This window comes from Myotis myotis, unplaced genomic scaffold (genome assembly GCF_014108235.1).
Source record: "Myotis myotis isolate mMyoMyo1 unplaced genomic scaffold, mMyoMyo1.p scaffold_m19_p_7, whole genome shotgun sequence".
Taxonomy (NCBI): domain Eukaryota; kingdom Metazoa; phylum Chordata; class Mammalia; order Chiroptera; family Vespertilionidae; genus Myotis; species Myotis myotis.
In genome coordinates, this window is record NW_023416379.1 from 680,383 (window position 1) to 694,361 (window position 13,979).

The window sequence follows — 13,979 nt, forward strand, 5'->3', positions numbered from 1 at the left end:
ATGGCCTTCGGGGCCCCTGGGTCCCCGCGAACGTAGAGGGACAGCGTCCCTGTGACGGTGCAGCCGAAATCCGCTGCCACCCATGCGGGTCGCCTGACCTTCGCCCCGGCTGTTCCACCTCTTCCACCAGCAGGTGCCCAGGCCCAGCGGCGGGTCTGCCCGTGCGGAGGGGCCCCGGACTCCATCCCGTCAGGAAGGGGCTGTGCGGGGCTGTGTGGCTTGAACTGAGCTGTGGCCTCTACCTGGGGGAGTGGCGGTGACAATGGGGCCAGGCCTCCTGCCTCCTGGACGGGCCCCGGGTGGTGGGGGCGAGAACACAGACCTCAGGTCAGGCTGCCTCGCGCCCGTGGGCCCTGCCCAGGTGGCTCTGACACGCGGAGCCTGAGCGAGCAGAAGAGCTCTCGGAGCTGCGTCCACACCGTCCTGTCCGGCCCGCGGGTCTCCCCTCCTGGTCTGGTTACCTGGTGGGAACAGAGCTGAGAGGGTGACGCGCAGGGCAGGGGGGCCCGTGCGGCTCTGCCCGGCAGAGGAGGAGCCGCCTGTCAACCTGGGCCCTGCCCCATAAGCAGGGTCCCGCACGTGGAGGGCTCCCAGCTCGCAGCTCTGGGTCCTGGTGGGGCCGCCGCCATGAACCCACTGGACCCCGTGTGTGTTTTGTTCTGTTCTCGCGAGGTTTACCCGATATGACTCCCCCCAACAGTGGCAGGTGCGTCTGAGCCCTGAGGCCGCTCGGGCCACGGCTTCTAGTGTCACTCACAGGGACGTGTCCTGACACAGGGAGGGAGGGAGGGAGGGAGGGAGGGAGGGAGGGAGGGAGGGAAGGAGGACTCAGGGGACCGGCCTCCCTCCTCCCTCCTCCCCCCTCCCCCCTCCCCCACCCCCGACCACTCTCAGCCCCCCTCAGCACATTAACTGCCGTCTCTGGGCAGGAAAAGATGCTTCTATGTACAGAGAGCGGAAGCGCCCCCAGGGCTGGGGGGTGGGGGGTCCAGACCCGGTTGCCGTGGTGCCCGGGCCCTGCATCCGGCTGCTGGGCGGCTGGCTGGGGCGTGCGCTGAGGGTCTGGGCTGGGTTAATTTTTAAACCGTCCGTGACTGCTCCGAGACTCCGGAGAATAAATACAGGCCTCGAGTTGCCATCCCCCGGGGAGAGAGGGAGAGAGAGGGGGGGGAGAGAGGGAGAGAGAGGGGGAGAGAGGGAGAGGGGGAGGGAGCGAGAGCCCGCAGGGGGAGGCCGCGGGGTCAAGAGGACTCAGAGCCTGAACTGCAGCCGCCAATGTTTGTCTTGAATAAATATCTTCAAAGTCAAGATCCTGAGAGCAGTCATCGGCCTCCATTTGAGGACCAATTAGTCCTTTCCGCGTGCGGTTTGCGGGGCCGACTCCTTCTCCCCAGACCCTCTGTGGGCCGACAGAAGCCGTGTCTTAACCCCCGGCCGGGGCAGACGGAGGGCCGAGGCGCTTCTAGGAGCCTGGAGCCTGGAGGACCAGAAAGGGGACTTTCAAAAAGGAAGCTTGGGGTTGTTCCTGGTCAGGTGCTTCTGAGCTCAAGAAAGACTCACAGGACAATTTATGGGGCCCAGCCTCACCTTCTCACAGGACCCCAGTTCATGTCACGGTTGGAGGGCTCCGGTTCAGAGCCGTCCTGTGTGTAAGGGCTGCGCCCGATTCTCTCCTCGCCTCACTCGCGCTTCCCGGTGCTGGGATGTCTGCAGGGCCTGGTCCGGCAGCTCGAGGGGCCATGGAGGGGACGCCCGGTGCCACCTCTGCCAGGAGACCGGCCTGCCCCCTCCCCCTTCACGGGATCAGGATGCAGGGGGTGGGGGAGCGGGCGGGGGCGGGGGGAGTGCACCCACATCCATGACCTGCCTCTGAGCAACATCACCTGCTTACCTCTCCCGGCAAAAACGCAGCCGCCGCCACGCAAAGGGACTCGTGCCGCTGGCGATGCGACCGGGATGGGCGTTGCAAACATGGGCCAATGTCCACTCCTCCAGGCCCTCCGCCCCCCGAAGGCCCGCCCTGCCCTTGGAGGGCCCTGTGTGCAGGCAGGGGCCCTTCCCACAGAGAGACGGTCATTCCCATGACGCCCAGAGGAGGCGTCACTGGGGTCTGTGCTGTAAGCAGGAGCAGGGAAGTGCAATCCCCAGGAAGGACTTAGCTCAGTTCCGGCACCTTATTGCCCAGAGGATGGACGGACAGGACTCCTGGAGCTCCGGACAGACAGGGAAGGAGGGTGATGGGGAGCCCGCGAGAAGCCGTTGTAGAAGGTTCCAAGCAGCTAAGCACAGAAGGAAGGGGAGGAGGGGGGCGGGGAGGGAGCGGGGCGCCCATGGGTCCCGGCCCGGTGGACACACAGCCCTGTGTAGCCGATGCGGGGACCCCGCGCAGCACGCATTCGCCGCGAGGCCCTGGCTACGAGACCGCTGCATCCGCGCGCCTAGAAACACCAGACTCTCCCCGGAACCCGGACTCTCCAGCCCGTCGTTTTAAAGCAGCTGTTGCTTGGCTGGAGATAAAGAACACACGCCGGAGGTGATAAGGGGCGGGAGGAGACCAGGTCAGAAAAGGCGAAGTTGTTCTCTCGGGCTGCAGGGACCCGCACGGCGCCGGCAGCCACAAGCGTCGTCGCGAGAACTGGTGTTAAACTCCGTCCTGTGACATCACCTTCACCTTGAACAGATTCTTCAACGTGACCACTAAGTCCCCAAGTAACAACCGCGCTTCTCTTCTGCGGCCGCCTGACCCCGTAAGTGAACACGTGTGTGTGACCCGTGTACACAGTTCCATCCTCCGAACATGACGCCCAGTGACGCGGAGACCTTACAGCAGCGGTTCTCAACCTTCTGGCCCTTTAATACAGCTCCTCATGTTGTGACCCAACCATAAAATTATTTTCGTTGCTACTTCATAACTGTGATGTTGCTGCTGTGATGAATCGTCATGTAAATATCTGATCTGCAGGATGGTCTTAGGCGACCCCTGCGAAAGGGTCGTTCGGCCGCCAAAGGGGTCGCGACCCACAGGTTGAGAACCGCTGCTTTACAGGGAGCTGGGCAAGAACCGAGAGATGTCTACCAAAGAGTGTCACGCACAGGCGAGAGGCGACAGGCGTGAGATAGCACGGTTGGTCGTCTCTTTGCCCAAATAAAAGCAAGGGTTTAAACGAAACAAGGTGTCACCTAACCCAGTGGTCGGCAAACTCATCAGTCCACAGAGCCAAATATCAGCAGGACAACGATTGAAATTTCTTTTGAGAGCCACATTTTTTAAACTTAAACTATATAGGTAGGCACATTGTTATTAACTTAATTAGGGTCCTCCTAAGGCTTAGGAAGAGCCACACTCAAGGGGCCAAAGAGCCGCAGGTGGCTCGTGAGCCGCAGTTTGCCGACCACGGACCTAACCCACCGCTCATTTCATCGACAAGCTGGGAGATGCCCTCCCCCCCTCCCCCTCGAAAGCCTGTTCTAACCAGGACACGCGTGGCCGATCCCCGAAACGACCATTCAGCACCCGGGACGTGGGCAGCACCCCACCCGGCACATCTCCTCCCAGGCCGATTCCTGCTGCCTCACCCCCCGGCTGGGGGAGCCCCGACCTCACCCCCAGCCCCACCCCAAATGCTGCTTCCCATCTCCCGAGGAGACCCCCTCCCTGAGGGCGGGCGGGGTGCTGCTCACAGCGGTGGGAGGCCACGTGACTTAACATTAGAAATAGAAACGCAGGCCCTGAGGCCCAGAGCGAGGAGCGGGGCTGGGCTAGCTCTCCTCCCTCTCCTCCCTCTCCTCCCTCTCCTCCCTCTCCTCCCTCTCCTCCCTCTCCTCCCTCTCCTCCCTCTCCTCCCTCTCCTCCCGGGCGGAGGCGGCGGGTCCCCCAGGAGGGTCGGGCCCAGCAACGCCCCGCGGCTCGCCGGCCGCCCTGCTGAGCTCACCAGACATTCTTGCCTCGTGATGAGTTCGTGTGCCGTCCAGGCTCACACCCAGAAGCGCTCTGCCCAACATTCCTGAACGCCTTCCACATTGTGACCAGCAAGTGTGAAACGACGTGAAGGAGAGAAGGGCCCCAGCTCATCCCAAACGGACGCGTGGGCGCCGGGCCAGCCCCTCGGAGGCCTCCTGGTGTGTCGATGCCGTCCGCCCACCACGCGTCTCCGTGCCCGGATCCCCGTTCCGCAGGCACGAGGCCTGTGTGTTAGGGTCGACCGATGACCTCCCTCCTCTGATCGCCTGCTAGAGCCCTCTCCGCACACACGGTGGCTCTAGGTGCTGGGGTAGCATTCCGGCATCTGAATGTCGGGGGGCACGATTCAGCCCTGACGAGCCTGACATAGCAACCAATATCGGGGGCCCTGGAAGCAGGGCCTAGGTTCGCCTCCAGGCCTCGTCCTGTCTTGTCCCCCCGCACAGGGGACATTCCGTCCTATGGACAGGGCTGGGGAGACGGGACGTGAGGAGCCGCCGGTGGTTGCACCCCTTTGCACTGCCCTGCGCTATCCCTCGGGGTCCTGGCCACCCCGCACCTGGGACGTATCAGACACTCAACGCAGGGACCTGAACACCACATGCCTGGTCTGTGCTCAGAGGCCCCCCCGGAGCGAGCACCCACGTTCAGACTGGACCCTGGACGGGGTTCCTGCCTTTGCCGACGTCCTGCCTGCCTCTCTTCCGATTCCTGGATCGGCGTCGCAGCGACAGCGAGGCAGTGCCTGCTTCAGGGACCCGTCGTCACCACCTCAGCAAGTTATTGTTGATAGATTGATTGATTGATTGATTTCTAAAAATATTTTTATTGACTTCAGAGAGGAAGGGTGAGGGAGAGAGAGATAGAGACATCAGTGATGAGAGAGAATCACGGACCGGCTGCCTCCTGCATGCCCCACACTGGGGATGGAGCCCGCAGCCGGGCCTGTGCCCTGACGGGGAATCGAACTGTGACCTCCTGGCTCCTGGGTCGCGCTCAGCCCCTGAGCCGCCGGCCAGGCAGCGATTGGTTTGTGTTTAACCAGTTACTGCCCTGGAGAGGGGTTAAGGCACCTCCGTCAGAAGCAGCCGACACGAGAGACAAAACCAACCCAGGAAAACGATCGCGTTCATGGCAGAGCCCGACTCCTCCTCCTGTCTCACCTCTCCTGGCGCCAAAGGAGCTCACAACGAGCCATCACTCACGAAGGACCGCAAACCGTATGGCTCCGTGTCCGTGGACCAGCCAGTCGGCGGCCGCGCCCTAGCCAGGCGACACCAGGCGCGTGGCCACGCAGCCCGCAGGCCGCACGCTGTGTCCTCTGGGGTCAGAATCAGTCAGTTTTCCTTCCAGAAATGACGGGTGAGGGAGGGCCCCCCGCCGGGCGGGGCAGGAGCAGGACAGCGGTCAGGGTGAGGCCCCGTGATGTCACCTCCGGGCCTCCTCTGGGCAGCAGGCGCTGAGTCACAGGGTGAGGGAGGAAGCCTCCGTGAATGAGACTGAAATGGGGCCGCCCGGCCTCCCACCCTCCCAGGGCTCGCCGGAGCCGCCGTCCGCCCAGTCTCTGAAGTCCCCTCTCACTCCGCATCGCAGCTGAGGCCTGGCTGGGCCCTGTGACCAGCTGGACAGTGGAAGCAACTTCAGTAGAAAGTCAGCACTCCGGCAACGGACAGGACGCCGGGAAGTGACAGCACGGGGACATGGGCGTCACAAAAGGAGAGGCGCTCGGGGCGGCGAATAAAGATCACAGCCCGGCCGGCGGCTCAGCGGTGAGCGTCGACCCAGGAACCAGGGGGTCACGCTTCGATTTGGGTCAGGGCACAGGCCCGGTTGTGGGCTTGATCCCCAGTGTGGGGCGTGCACGAGGCAGCCGATCCGTGATTCTTTCTCATCACTGATGTTCCTCCTGCCCTCCCTCTCCCTTCCTCTCTGAAATCAATAAAAATACATTTTAAAAATGAATGAATAAATGAATAAATGCATGAATGAATGAATGAATGACGGAACATGGTTGTGGATGGAGACTCAGTACTTTGTCAGTGTCAGCTCTTCCCGGCCGACCGGCAGGTTCAGTGCAATCGCGTCAGAACCAAGCAGGCGACTTGCCAGCCGCGGACAGACAGACAGACGGACCCTGACCCTCACGAGGAGAAGCGGAGCCAGGAAGCTGGTCCTGCACGAACCCCCCGCGAGCTCCCATTCCGCGCCCCCCACAGACCAGGCTGCGGCCAGCCGCCCGCAGGAGACAGCACCCCCCGCCCCCTGCACTGGGCGCCCCCTCAGGACGCGAGGACAACCGCAGCCTCAGGACGCCCAGGCCCCGGTGGCCCATAGCGTGCCCAGCTGCTCTGGGTTCTGTTTATACAGTAACGTTCCCAGTCATGTTGTCACGCGTGTCGTTGCAGGCTCTCCAGGGCCCCCCTGCCCCGTCCTGGGGCCGCCCCCTCGGGTACAGGCTGCTCTTCCTGTTAAGATTGTGGGAACCTTCTCTCCAGGTGAAGGCTGGTCAGGGACGCTCTGGGGAGAGGCCTGGCCCCCAAAGGCCCCTCCTCACGCCTGGGCCCAGTCATTCGTGGGCTCCGCCTGACCCCTGCTGGATCCACAGGCAAACGCTGAAAACCAAACAAAAGCCAGGTTTTGCCTGGAGACAGAAACAATTACCGTGGTTTTCAGAACCACCGTGTCCCAGGCGCCGTGGTCAAAACCCGCCACACGTCGCGACAGCCGCGAGGGGGTTCCGCGGGAGCCGGGCCCTGACGGCTCGGGCGGCGGTCGCGACCCCCAGCCCTGTAGCTCAGCTCCTACCGCCACGGCCAAGGCCCTGGGGAGCCCATGTCAACATCAAAATACCAACGAGGGAACGGATGTGAGCCAACCTTGTCACGTCGGGAAATACCGTCCTGAGTCACATAAACGCGTGGAACCCAAGCTCAGACTCACAGATGTTTATTCTCCCCGCGACTCCTCGTTAAGTGGAGACCTTTGTAACTGCTGGTGGGACTGCAGAGTTTTAAATATCCTTAGAGAAAGGTTCCAGAACCACCATTTACACAATTCCCAGCAAGCGGCCCCCAAGGTTCCGAAAGGCTGCCCGTTCTCAGTGGCGTCAAACGCTGTGTATTTACGTTTGGGTGGGAAAGGGATTAGGTTGGCCGCCTCTGGTGGTTCACGCCACCTTCAAAGCAATCGGCCTCATGAGAGGGCTCCCAGCCCACTGCTCGCTGTGAGTCTAATCCCAGCGTCGCAGTAATTGAAGGGTGCGGGTGGTTTATGGGGATGCCGTGAGCTGAGCTTCCAACCAGCAAATGAACGGTAAGGAGCATAGGCCCCCCGCTCCCCCCAGCCCCCAGCCCCCCGCCCCGGGCCCCGTGGGAAAGTTCCCTCTCTTCCATTTCCAGAGCGTGAACTTTCAGTCATGTTTAGACGGTAAATTAGACAGGCGTCTATCATTGAGATGACGATTTTTTTTTTTTTCCCTAAAAAACACTTGAGAACGATTTGGTGGCCAAATTGGAATAAGGAGAAAACAGAATCCAGCCGTCCATGCCCAGCTCAGGGTTCTCAGCCCCCCACTCGCCCGAGACAGACCCGCACCTGGGACAGGTCCAGCCGCCTCCCTCAGCTCAGGTCGTGCAAAATTCCCAGCGCCAGAGGAGACTCCCCTGCTCCCCAAGCTGTCTCCCCAAGTGATGGTGAAGGTGATGATGGTGACGGTGGTGATAGTGATGATGGTGATGATGGTGGTGATGATGGTGATGGTGGTGATGATGATGGTGATGATGGTGATGGTGATGGTGATGATGGTGATGATGGTGACGGTGAAGGTGATGATGGTGACGGTGGTGATAGTGATGGTGATGGTGGTGATGATGGTGGTGATGATGGTGACGGTGGTGATGGTGGTGATGGTGGTGATGGTGGTGATGGTGGTGGTGATGATGGTGATGGTGGTGATGATGATAGTGATGATGGTGATGGTGATGGTGATGATGGTGATGGTGATGATGGTGAAGGTGATGATGGTGATGGTGATAGTGATGATGGTGAAGGTGATGATGGTGACGGTGGTGATAGTGATGGTGATGGTGGTGATGGGGGTGATGATGGTGATGGTGGTGGTGATGATGGTGATGGTGGTGATGATGATAGTGATGATGGTGATAGTGATGATGGTGATGATGGTGATGGTGATGATGGTGAAGGTGATGATGGTGATGGTGATAGTGATGATGGTGATGGTGATGACGGTGATGATAGTGATGATGGTGATGATGGTGGTGGTGATGGTGGTGATGATGGTGGTGATGGTGATGATGGTGAAGGTAATGGTGACGATGATGACAGTGATGATGGTGGTGAATATGGTGATGATGATGATGGTGATGATGGTGATGGTGGTGATGATGACGGTGATGATAGTGATGATGGTGATGATGGTGATGATGGTGGTGATGATGGTGATGGTGGTGATGATGATGGTGATGATGGTGATGGTGATAGTGATGATGGTGATGGTGATGATGGTGAAGGTGATGATGGTGATAGTGATGATGGTGATGATGGTGAAGGTGATGATGGTGATAGTGATGATGGTGATGGTGATGATGGTGAAGGTGATGATGGTGATGGTGATAGTGATGATGGTGATGATGGTGATGACACAGTTTGAAGTAGAAGCTGGTGGCTCTTGCCCACAGAGGCAAGAACATTAGTAAGACTTAAAAATATATATATTAGGAGAGGAACGTGTCTGGACCAAGAAGCAGAGCTCCCGCTAGCTGCCGGATGTAAAGTTACCTGCACAGAAAATGAAGAACTCCGTCCGCAGGCACCGTGGCATCCCTGAACCCCTGCACTGTGGTGCGAGGCTCCCAGGACAGCAGCTCCAGTCGGAGCCGCGGCTGGCGCGTCTGGAGAGTCGCTCTAATCGGAGAGGACAGCTGTCTCGACTTGAAACCATGGGGATCAAACACGACAGCCTGGGTCACGCGGGCGGCTTCCGGTGGCGGGAGGAGCACAGGCGCTGGGAGCGGCCGGGGGACCTGAGGCTGGCAGAGCGGTGCACAGGTCCCGGCACAGAAGCCAGAGGCGACTTCAGAGAACCTGCCCCGAGATCCATGTGCGGCTGTGGCCTTGGCCCAGGCTCACTCCCAGACACCACTGAACATGGAGGCGTGGAAAGTGTTACCTAGAGTGAGTACTGCAACGAGGATCAGTGTCAACAGGAAAATGCACCTCACCTGGCAGGCAGGGAAGGACGCCGTGTGCCGAGACGGCCGAGGGACCGGGGCCTCTCATGGCTCTGGGGGCTCCGCCCACGGCTCTTGGGGTAGCTCTTTCTTTCAGAGCTGTTTGCCTCTCCCGGTTTGACTATTCTGCGCCGGAGGACGTGGGTGTGGACAGGCGAGAACATGCTCCTGTAGCAGAAAACGGCTCGAGTATAAATTGTGGCCAAAAGGAAGAGGGCTCTCGGCAGGTGGACATCAACCCCAGAGAGAAAACGTTGAAAACACACTATTCACAATGGCCCAAAGGCAGGTGTCTGTGGACTATGGTGGACAAACAGTGGCGGTCCGGCCGTAGGAAGGAATATCGCTCAGCCTTGAACATGAGGGGGATTCTGACTCCTGCTGCAGCCTGGAGGAGCCTGGGGGAGGTGCTGAGAGAAGCCAGCCACCGAAGCACACAGACTGCAGGCGCCCTGTGCTGAGGCACCGGGAGATCAAGGACACAGGGCGGCGGGGAACGCTGGGAGCCAGGGCCGCGGGAGCGGAGGGAGGCCGTGCCTCATGGGACGGTGTCCACTGGGAGGAGGCGAAGGTTCTGGAAGTGGAAGGTGGTGGTGATTGCACAGCAACTTGAACTTTTGTGCGAACGCACTGCCCCCTTAGGAATGCACGCACTGTAAAGGTGCTGCTTGTATTTTACCACAATGACAACCGTCTTCCTGTCCATCTCTCGGTCTTTTCACTGCTCTGGCGAGGACAGAGTGCGTCTGCTGCTCACACTATAGGACACACATTCTGTGACCTTGGTGAGGCCTCGTGTGAGCTCACTGCTTTGCATTTAAAACTGGCGTCACACAATGGAACGATGAAGAATAAAATTCAAAGTTTTTATTATTTTATTAGTGTTATTAACTTAATTAGCATTCATGCAGAATACCAATGATGTAAATTTTTAATTTTTACTTAAACCCACATTAGCCTGGCTGGTGTGGCTCAGTGGTTGAGTGTCGACCTATGAACCAGGAGGTCATGGCTCAATTCCCAGCACAGGCCTGGGTTGCTGGCTCAGCCCGCAGTGTGGGGCGTGCAGGAGGCAGCCCATTGATGATTCTCTCTCATCATTGATCTTTCTCTCTCCCCCGTCCTCTCTGAAAGAAATAAAAATATATTTAAAAAAACACACCCATTAAATTGCAAATTAAAAACACCAGGACGAGTCAGAAGGAATGACAGGCGGGACGAGGCCCCGAGACCAGGTGTCCCCCGGGTGCTGGCCCGTCCCAGGACGGCACTCCCGGCAGAGCCCGGTGGCCTCTGTGGTTACGGGTTCGTGCGCTCACCGTTCACTCACTGTGCCGTGGGCACTGCCCCTTCCGCCTGGGACAGGACGCAGAGATCAAGGTAGATCAGGCCGGGAAGGGTGCTGCCGGAGAGACGACAGCTCGGCTGTGTGTGGCATCACCAGGGCTGCGCGTCACCAGCGTGGACAGTGCGAGGTCCACGGGACCAAGAGAACGTCCCTGCGCCTCAGTTTCCCTCACAAGGAAACAAAGGGCACTTGTCCAGCTCTGCCCTCCAGGATGGCCTCACCTCCCCCAGCAGGAGCCTGCCTTTCCCTGCGGGGGTGCGGGCGCCCCCTGGAGGCAGCAGAGGAAAGGCCGGGCCCCCACTCCCCCGAACAAAAGCCTTTCTGGAGGTTTGTCTCTGAGATCTCGGGGGCGTGAGCTCCTGCACCCTCTCTGCAGGGTAAACGGTGACATGGCCACAGTGACAGACACAGGGCCCGGAGCCGCCCGGGTCCGCGAGAATGGGGGCCCCACGCCTCAGCGGCAGAGCCCTCCCGGCCCCCCATCCAGCTCCGCTCCACCCGGCCGAGGGCAGCGCTGGCCTGGCTCTGACTGGGCAATGGGAAGGGTGGGCTGGGCTGGACCCCGGGGCACTGGTCCGGGGCAGGGAGGGCTCCACCTTCTGCAGGAACTGGAACCGGCCAGCAGAGGGCGACAGCCTCTTCCGCCTCCCAAGGCAGGCAGCTGGGCTGGGGGACCACACCTGGTTCTCGTCAGCAGGGCGAGGGGGAGGGGGCGGGGGAGGCTGAGCGAGGCTCTGGAGCCAGTGGGCATCCTGCTGCCCTGGGAGGCCTGCTCCGCCTGCCACTGTGCACACAGGTCCCTCCGGAGGCTGCACTGCGCAGGCCGAGCCCTCCAGGAGCCGGACGGCAGGACAGCTCGGTGCTCACAGCCTTTGGGGGGCAGGGGGGTGGCACAGGGGCGGGCAGAGTGCCCACCTGGTGTCTGCACCCCTCTGTCTAAGGGGTCAACCCACCGGCCCCTCCCAGGCTGGTTTGAGGACCCTGGGGCTGCAGGGGTGAGGGTGCTGTGGGCTGCATGGGGGCTGCAGGGGTGAGAGATGCTGCCCGGGGGGGGGGGGGGGGCATCAGGGAGGGACTTGGACCAGGCGGCACCAGGGCAGAGCCATGGCTCGCAGAGCGAATGCAGGAAGCCAGCCGGTTTGCAGACCCTGAATCCAGTTCTTTTCCAGGTAAAACAAAATCTGCCAGGAGGCAGGCGGTGGAAGCCAGACCAGGAAGTCAGACCGGGAAAAATAATGGTACGTTGTCATCTAAGTGGGGGTGCGGGTGGGGCGTTCTCCACACAAGGCCCTCGCCCCAGGCAGCGGGACTCCCCCAAGGTTAGCAGCTGGGAGGGACCCCGCGGGACAAAGAGAGCAGCCGCCCAGAGGCACTGGTGCGAGGACAGGACCCCTGTCCACTGGGGCGGGGGGGGGGGGGAGCCCATCAGAGCAAATGGCCACAAGGTGAGGGGCCGCTTACCCAGAGGTCACAGGTAAAGGAGTCACACAGGCTGTGGGCAGCCCAGGGTTCCCTTTTCAGCTCCGCCCTTTTGCTGCTGTGTGCCCTCGAAGAAGTCGCTCGCCCTCTCTGTGCTGCAGAAGCCTCACCTGTGCCATGGGTCACAGCTCTCCTCACAGGAGTGTGGGGTGCTGGTGTGTGCGCCCCACTTGCCCTGAGGGCTTTCTGCTCCCCAGTCAGCACCCCCGCCTCACCACCCTCCCCTCCCCCAGCCTCCAGGGACGGCACAGGCCCCTCTGACCTCCCGCATGGACGGCCGGCCGCTGCTCTCCTGTCTCCTTTCAGTCCTAGCTGTCACTCCCACAGGAAAGAGAGGACTTTGTCAAAGGGCTGCCGACAGGTGTGAGGACAGGCGGACAGCCAACCAGGGAGGCGGCTCCCCGGAAACAGGTCCATCCAAGGCCTCAAGGGGGCGGGGCCATGTGAAGATTGAAGGCATGGGGCCAGGAGCCCCCAGAGGCTGCAGAGGCAGGAAGGCCCCTCCCGGGAACCTCCCAGGGAGCACAGGCCCTGGTTTCAGGTTCTGGCCCCAGAACGGGGAGAGCACAGGGTCCTGGTGTCTGATGGCGCTGATAAGGCCGCTGTTTCTGAGCTGGAAGCGGCAGGCGGAGCTCCTTTTGTCGCTCTGCTCAGGTGGGCCGGGCGGCGGGGTGTCAGGCAGAGGCACCCCCTCAGCTGCAGCCACAGCTGCTGGCTCCCTGGGGCAAGGGCGTTGCAAGGACACCTCCTCAAGCTCATCTCCCGGCTCCGCTGGGTCAGAAGCCAGATCCGTTCCTGGAAAATATTGCCAAGGAGTCGACGGGCTTTGGAGAAACCGGCAGTTCCTGGCGCTCCCGCTGCGAGTCCTGCTTTCAGCTGGAAACAGAGAGGGAAGCAGATCACCCAGGAAGCGCCCTCGCCCTCGGCCCCCCTCACCTCGGCCCCTGGGCCTGGAGGAACACCTGACCCCGATCACGGAAACACCTGATACGGTGCTTTAGCTTAATGCAGTGGTTCTCAACCTTGGCTGCACATTAGAATCACCTGGGAATCTTTTTAAAATCCTGATTTCTGGGCCTCATCCTCCGGAAATTCTGTTTCTTTTGTCACTAATGTTGTGGCCCCACCCCATAACAAAGAAACAGAATTTCCGGAGGGTGAGGCCCAGAAATCAGGATTTTAAAAAGATTCCCAGGTGATTCTCATGTGCAGCCAAGGTTGAGAACCAACCACTGGCTTAATGCTTCCGATTGGACTGTGTTCCTCCCCAAACAAAGAGGTTGCCCTCTGAACCCCAGGACCTCAGCTCACGCCCTTATCCGGAGGAAGGTCACTGCAGGCAGGGGGCGAGGATGGGGTCACACTGGAGGAGGCCCAAGGTGACGGGATCCTTATGAACAGCGGGGAAGGCAGACGCAGAGAGGGCGGCCTGGTGACCCCCCAGGGCTGCGGCGGGCCAGGAGGAGGGAGCAGCCCAAGGGGAACGCTCCCCCCCCCCCAGGCCTGTGGGGCCTGTTCCAGGCTCTGAGGCTCGGGACACAGGGAAGTTGGCATCATTTTCCCAGAAGCTTATAAACAAACACTAACAGCCACCACACACCATCCGGCTTCGGGACCCCTGGGACCCGGGCCCTTCTGGAGATTCCCGGCCGAGCTGGTCTGGGTCCTGCACCCGGCCCAATGGTCGTCCCTGTGCGCGCTCCGGGTGGCCGGGGCCTCCTCAGTCACACGGCTGCTTCTGTTAGTGCAGGAGCCTCAGGGGCCGGGGAAGGGGCGTCGGCCAAGATGGCAGAGCCGAGACCGGTCACAGGGGTCGTCTGCCCGGTGGCGGGGGTCTTGTTGCACAGAACAAGCAGGAGGCTCACTCCTTCCAAAAGTTCTACAGACGTCGCCTCAGTAAACCCTCACACTGCCCCCGCCCCCATAAGAAATATGAGCCCTA